The 6,465-nt window shown below is 45.1% G+C and overlaps 1 non-coding gene across 1 annotated transcript; it reads left to right on the top strand.

Annotated features, from left to right (window-relative positions):
- Positions 1–5,882: 5,882 nt before the first annotated feature.
- On the top strand, positions 5,883–5,955 carry Trnam-cau. The gene has a single exon. It is a non-coding gene; the product is annotated as a tRNA-Met (tRNA).
- The last annotated feature ends 510 nt before the right edge of the window (positions 5,956–6,465 follow it).

A 6,465-nucleotide genomic window follows, 5' to 3' on the forward strand; every position in this document is an offset into this window, starting at 1 on the left:
AGTTGTAAGGACCACCTCTATGACCTCTACGGATATTCGATGGTAAAGTTGCCAAATGAGAAAGGGTTACGTTTTCTTTTTTGAAATTTTAAGGTTTTTCTTTAACATATAAAAATTTATAAACCTCACCTTATTCTAAGTAGAAAGTTTCTATGAACAGAAAGAAAATTTTCTATCACAGCAACAAATGTTACCTTGCACTCACTCACTCACTCATTCCTCAACTCCGTCTTCTGGCCGCGACGGACTTACGCAGCCCACTTACCCACAAGTGACTATTTAAAGTCTTGCCAATTTTAATCAATTTCAGAATACATTCGCCAAAAACAATTAGATGACGCAGTGGGTGGCAGGCCTCCACCACCACCACCACCACCCTCCCTCCATCGCGCCTCCCTACTGGGTGCTATATTGACACGGGCCTTCGGACCAGCGGCTCCGGAGAGGCGGGGTTTTAGTTCCCAGATCTGCGTTGTTCCCGGCGGGTGGGATGTGGTCTCTCTGGACACTGTCGCGGTCGACGGAGTCGCTGCGTGTTGACAAGAGTGCAGGACCAGCGCGCCCTAGTCCGTCTCAAGGACCAGTCCTCTCGGCGCATCCACTCTTGTCCTGAGTTGCAGTGGCGCCAAGCTCCGCTCAGCTTGAACTAGGATTTACCACTGTCACTAGACCCGTAGCTGTTCCAGAAGTTTGGGGGACCCAGGCGCTTCGTGGCGTTTTATATCTTCCTCAGTGGGAAACGGAAAAGGCGACAGGGATACCTTCTGTGTCATTCGGTCTTTCTTTAACGAAGTCGCGAAAGAGTTGAGAACTTGGGATTTTGAAATGAGTGTTTTCGGGTCGCCCAGAAAATACAACGAATTGTGACAACGAATATCTGCAGTCTCTGAGGAGGCCAACGCAGCGCATCAGCCTACACCTCCTAGTCGTTTGTTCTTCGGGGACCTTTTGGTGAGAAGACACCGTTGGTCCTGTCCTCCAGGGACCCTCAGAGTTCCAGTCACCTAACTGGTGACCTTGCTGTGCACAAAAATAGACACGAACAAAGAAGGATTTTAAAAAGCGCCAAGCGTGAGGCGTGAGGCACGGCCCCTTAAAACGTCGCAAGCCACTGCACTAAAACTGCTTTTACGGCCAGGCTGTCAGGACCCTAGGTTCCCCGACTGCAAGTCCAAGAGCTCTGCTGGGTCTTCACTTCACCAACGCCCTGTCCCCGTTATTGATCCAGTAATTCACCAAAGTTGTCTTAGGAAATCCTTGTCTCACAAGCCCCTTGAATTGTGTATTAGACTCGATTATCAAAACTACTGAGCCTCTGCCAAAGTGTGGCTCTTGGGCAAAGCAAGCTTAATCATGACATTTTAGCAGGGCAGTTAATTTTTTTGAGAGAAGGAGAATTTGATCCCCAGAATTAAAAATAAAATAATTTTTTTTAAAAGACCAAGTATGCTGGGCTGGGCTTGTAATCCTTACTCTTGAGAGGCACAGACGGGCACTATTCAGAAAGTCGCAGGCCAAAGAGCTACTACTATCCCAAAACAAAAACAAAAATAACAAACCCACACCACCATTAGGGACCGGTTATCCTCTTAAATGTGCACACATGTATACAATATAATGAAAATATATTTATATCGTTTTATCTTGGGTTTAACATTTTAAAATTATGTCATGTGTATATTCAGGCACCAGAATACAAATGCCCAAGGAGGCCAGAAGAGGATGTCGCATTCCTAGGAGCTAGAGTCCCAGGTGTTTCTGAGCTGCCTAACTCGGCGCTGGGAACTGACTGTTCCTCTTCATGAGAAGTGTGTGCTCTTAACTGTCACTACAACATAGTTGTGCAATTACAACATCTGTCTCTGTTCAAAGAAACTGCTCGAGGCTCTGTCTTCATCACCAGTCATGTGACTTAGCTCACTTAGAGCACAGCCAGCGAGCTGCTGAGAGTCTTGGATTCCTAAGGGCTGGCTGCCTTCGGGAGCTTCTGCAGGTCTTTCTTTCCCCATCCCATCTGTGTCTTTCTTTCCCCATCCCATCTCATGCAATTGACTGGACTCTTCTCAACTGTGGGATGTAACTCATAAAAGAAGACATGCTCTATTAACTCCATGAGTCCAAACAATCATTTATCCTATTCTTAGCAGATTGATTCATAAATTAGGGTCCTCAAGATTGTCGCCTCACCCCACCAGTCACATAAAGTTTCATGGAAGCCACCTGCTAATTTCTGTACCCATCAGTCACTTTGAGGAAAATGGCCACCCACTAGCGACATTTCTTTCTTAGATAATGTTTTTCAGACACTGATTCTGAAGGTTTTTAAGTTACCTAGCTAGCAGTTCTTCATTCTCAGAAAAATGTAAGCGTCAAGAACGTAGAACTCAAAAGGAGGCCGATTCAGACTGAAAGACATCACCGTTGAAAGAGCACCTCCTGTGCTATTCCTTAAGCCCCCTCCCAGTAGAGGTGAGGTAAACTGTTTTTTCGTTGTACAGCAAATTTACATAGTTCTGTTTGAAGTTTATAGCAGATTAAAAACAGCTCACATTTGGCCCCTACGGGGATCGAACCCACGACCCTAGCGCTATTAGTACCACGCTCTAACCAATTGAGCTAACCGGCCAGCTGAAAGGCAGGTCTCTATCTAGCCCTATAGATGTATAACATATATTTGTCAGTTGATTAAAAAAAAATTCATTCTTCTTGAATTTCTTTACTTCGACTTTCAAGATTTTCTTGAAGCTGGAAAAAAGTCACGAACCTCGCGTTGTTCCAACTAGAAAGTTTCTATGAGTAGAAAGAAAATTCTGTAAGAGAGCAAAAAATATCTCGTTGCAAAGATTCCTGACCAGTTTGTGGAACCCATATACACTGGTCACAGCACAGTCTTCTTGCTCAGTAGACGTACAGGAGACAAGCCGCTCTCTAGCCACGGCGGAGTTGGTCTGCCGTAGAGTTCTCCTTGTTGCCCCTAAGTGACAATTTGACCTTTCCTATTTTACTGAATTTCGGAATCCACTCGCCAAAAACACTTGGATAACACAGTGGGGTTGTTCGTGCTCATTCCGTCCTCCTTTAATTTAGTACCGAGGGAATCAAGAACTTGAGATTCTGAAATGAGTATTTTCCGGTCACCCAAGAAATACTTACCTCGGGCACTTACGATCTGAGCATCTCCAGAGTCTCGGCGACAAAAGGGACAAACCCAAGGTGACTCACACAGGGTCGGACGGAGCCAGCGCTGAGCACTGCAGGACCCGATGCCTGGCTTTTCCTTCTACCAGTATAGAATGACCCAGCTTGAAGTCTCCTCATCCTGACGTCTAAGACAACCCCTCGTCGTTGAGAGAAGGAGTTTGGAGACAAGGAATATCAGTGCCTCTGAAGTCGCCCGCAACCTCCCAGCTTGTAACTGAGGAGGCCAACGCAGAGCATCAGTTTCCACCTCCTACTCGTTTGTTTTTCCGTGAAAAGACGTTGTTCTTCCGTTCTTTGGTGAAAAGACACAGTTGGTCCTGTTCTCCAGGGACCCTCTGAGCTCCAGTCCCCTAACTGGTGGCCTTGCTGTGGCAACAACCACAAAGTAGACACGAACAAAGGAGGATTCGAAAAAAGCGCGACACGTGAAGCGTGACACACAACTCCTAGAAACGTCACAAGCCACTGGGCCACTCTGAACTCAAAACTGCTTTTACTGCCAGGCTGTCTCCGACTGCCGGTCCACAAGCTCTGCTGGGTCTTTTCACCAAGGCCCTGCCAGGGATTTTGATTCAGTAGCTGTCCAAGGTTAGAAAACCCGTGAGCGCGCAGCAGGACCTTACAAAACCATCTCTGAAGTAAACCCCGGAAATCCTCGTCCTACCTGCCCCGTGAATTGCGTCTCCGATTCGATTATCAAAACTGCTTAGCCTCTGCCGAGTGTGCACAGCGGACCTGGGCATAGCGAGCTTGATTACATTTCAGCAGGATAGCTAATTTCTTTGGGAGATACAAAGAAATGGAAATTTCACTCCCTGACCTAGAATGAGAGGGAAGAATAGATGGGTGCCAGCATCCTGCTCTTTATGTCCTTCCCCCTCCAGCCTATGTCACGGGTATTCACCAGAGAAGACTGAAGACTGCTTGGACATGAGTTTCAGCCAACTGAAAGTCTTCATTAGCTGGCAGGGACTACACTAAGTTTTAGCATCCAAGTGTAGCACCAAGCCTTTCACATGGTGAGCTTTGAAGCACAAAAACCATGTCCTGGGTTGACACACTTCAGTTAACAAAAGCAGCCAGAAGCAGAACTACAAAAGCCAAAAGGTAAAGTTTTAGAGACTTTTCCAGAAGTATGGGCTTTGAATGATTAGGTCTTTGTTTTTGTTTTAGCGGGCGGTGCTATCTACATGTTGAGTTGTTCTCCTGAATGGTACTTCCATCATGGAGTCTGTTGTGCTAAGGTCTGGAGCCCTGCTTTAGCAGTAGGCTTCCATGGGCATTGTTCTCTGGTGAGTATCTTCAAGTGGGGTGTATTTGCTGGTTAAAAAAGCAAATAAAAGTCATACATACATACATACATTCATACATACATATCTTTTATATTAAAATATAAATAAAAGCTGGATGGTGGTGCATGCTGTTAACCCCAGCACTTGGTAGGAAGAGGCAAGCAAATTTCTGTGAGTTTGAGGTCAGCCTGGTCTAGAGAGGGAACTCCAGGACAGCCAGGGCTAAAAAAAGAAATCCTGTTTCAAAACAACAACAACAAAAACCCACAGTTTATATATGCATGTCTGCTTGTCTGTTTGTGTGTAAAGACCAGGGAACAACAGGGCCTGCTTAAGTCACCATTGACTGTTTTGGTTTTTGTTTGGGGAACAGTATTTCTTTGGCTTGTAACATCCTTACTAGGCTAGACTAGTCCAGGGAGCCCCAAGTGCCACCCTGTCTCTGCCTCTTTACAGTAAGAATTATAAACACAGCCCACCACACCAGGTCTTTTTTCTTTTTCCTTTTGTTTCTCTTTTGAAGATCAAACTTGAATTTAAAGAATAGCTTGCACCTTCCTATTTCTGATGAGCAGAATTACAAGTCTGGCTCTCTTACCCATCCTCTTCCCAGATGATTTCCTGCTCGTCCTCCTTCTGAATGCCTGGCCTACACTCAGGCCATCTGAAAGAATACTTTTCCTAAGCTCCCTGAGCAGAGTTTGTGAATATAAATAAAACAAAGGCTGTCACAGGCACACTTCAACAATGGCACCTCTTGACTCAATTCCAAACCATTTCCCATCTTATATTACAGGCTGAAGTCTGGCTTTCAGACTTCAAAATACTAATGTCTTTACTGAGTCCCTAAAACATTCTAAGCCCGAGTATGCAGATGTCATTTAGACAATTACTATCTTGTGGATACACATACACAAACACACAAATTTTGTTTGCTTTTGTGGATATACATTTTATATATCTATATGTACTAAGCAATATAATTCAATATGTGTTTATATTATTTTGCTCATTTAAATTTTTGTAGATGTTCTGCATATTTGAGTACATGTGAATGCAAATGCCTAAGGAGGCCAGAAGAAGAAACTGCATGCCCTGACAAGGTGCTGGGAATTGCGCTCTGTTCCTTTGCAAGTGTGTACTCTTAAGCACCTCTACAATGTTGTTTTTCAATTAAAACATCTGTCCCTGTTCAAAGAAACCTGGTGAGACGTTGGATTAATCACCAGCCATGTAACATAGCTCACTTATCTAGTGCACAGCCAGCGTGCTGCAGAGGGTCTTGGAATCACCTCAAAATGCAAGATTTCGCAGTCTGGACGCAGAGCAAGGACAAATAGAAGCTACTGAATGCTTCCTGTAAGGCAGAATGAAAGAAAATCAGTCACAGCCTTCTTAGCGCAGTAGGCAGCGCGTCAGTCTCATAATCTGAAGGTCCTGAGTTCGAACCTCAGAGAAGGCAGTTTTTGCTAGCACATTCTTGAAATGAGCTTCACAAGCCTTTTCAGGACTCTTATTTGACCGAAAACTACCTGCCCAAATATCTTTCTGTGCTCATCTTTATTGAGTTCAGAGCCAGTCTTTATGGATTTCAGAGCCATAAAGGACAGAGGAGTTTTGGAGGTTAGTGAATGGAATTGTTCCCGAGTGTATTCACAGAGTGGTGCTGCAGAGACACAAGATACGAATTCTCTGTAGGGCGGAGTGTATTCACAGAGTGGTGCTGCAGAGACACAAGATACGAATTCTCTGTAGGGCGGTGGGAATGCTCTTAAATCCCGGAATCTCCTCCAGGTGCTTAGGACTTACTGCGCGACCGGAAGTCAACTTTGTGGATAGCTAGAAAATTGGGCTCGTCCAAATGAGAGATGTACTGGAATAAACTGGAAAACAAGCCAAGCCTCGACCAGAATAGGGAGAATCCAGCCTGGGGGTCAGGAAGATCTCTCTCGGGGGTGGGGGTGGGGGTGGG

This window comes from Mastomys coucha, unplaced genomic scaffold (genome assembly GCF_008632895.1).
Source record: "Mastomys coucha isolate ucsf_1 unplaced genomic scaffold, UCSF_Mcou_1 pScaffold7, whole genome shotgun sequence".
NCBI classification, from domain to species: Eukaryota; Metazoa; Chordata; class Mammalia; order Rodentia; family Muridae; genus Mastomys; species Mastomys coucha.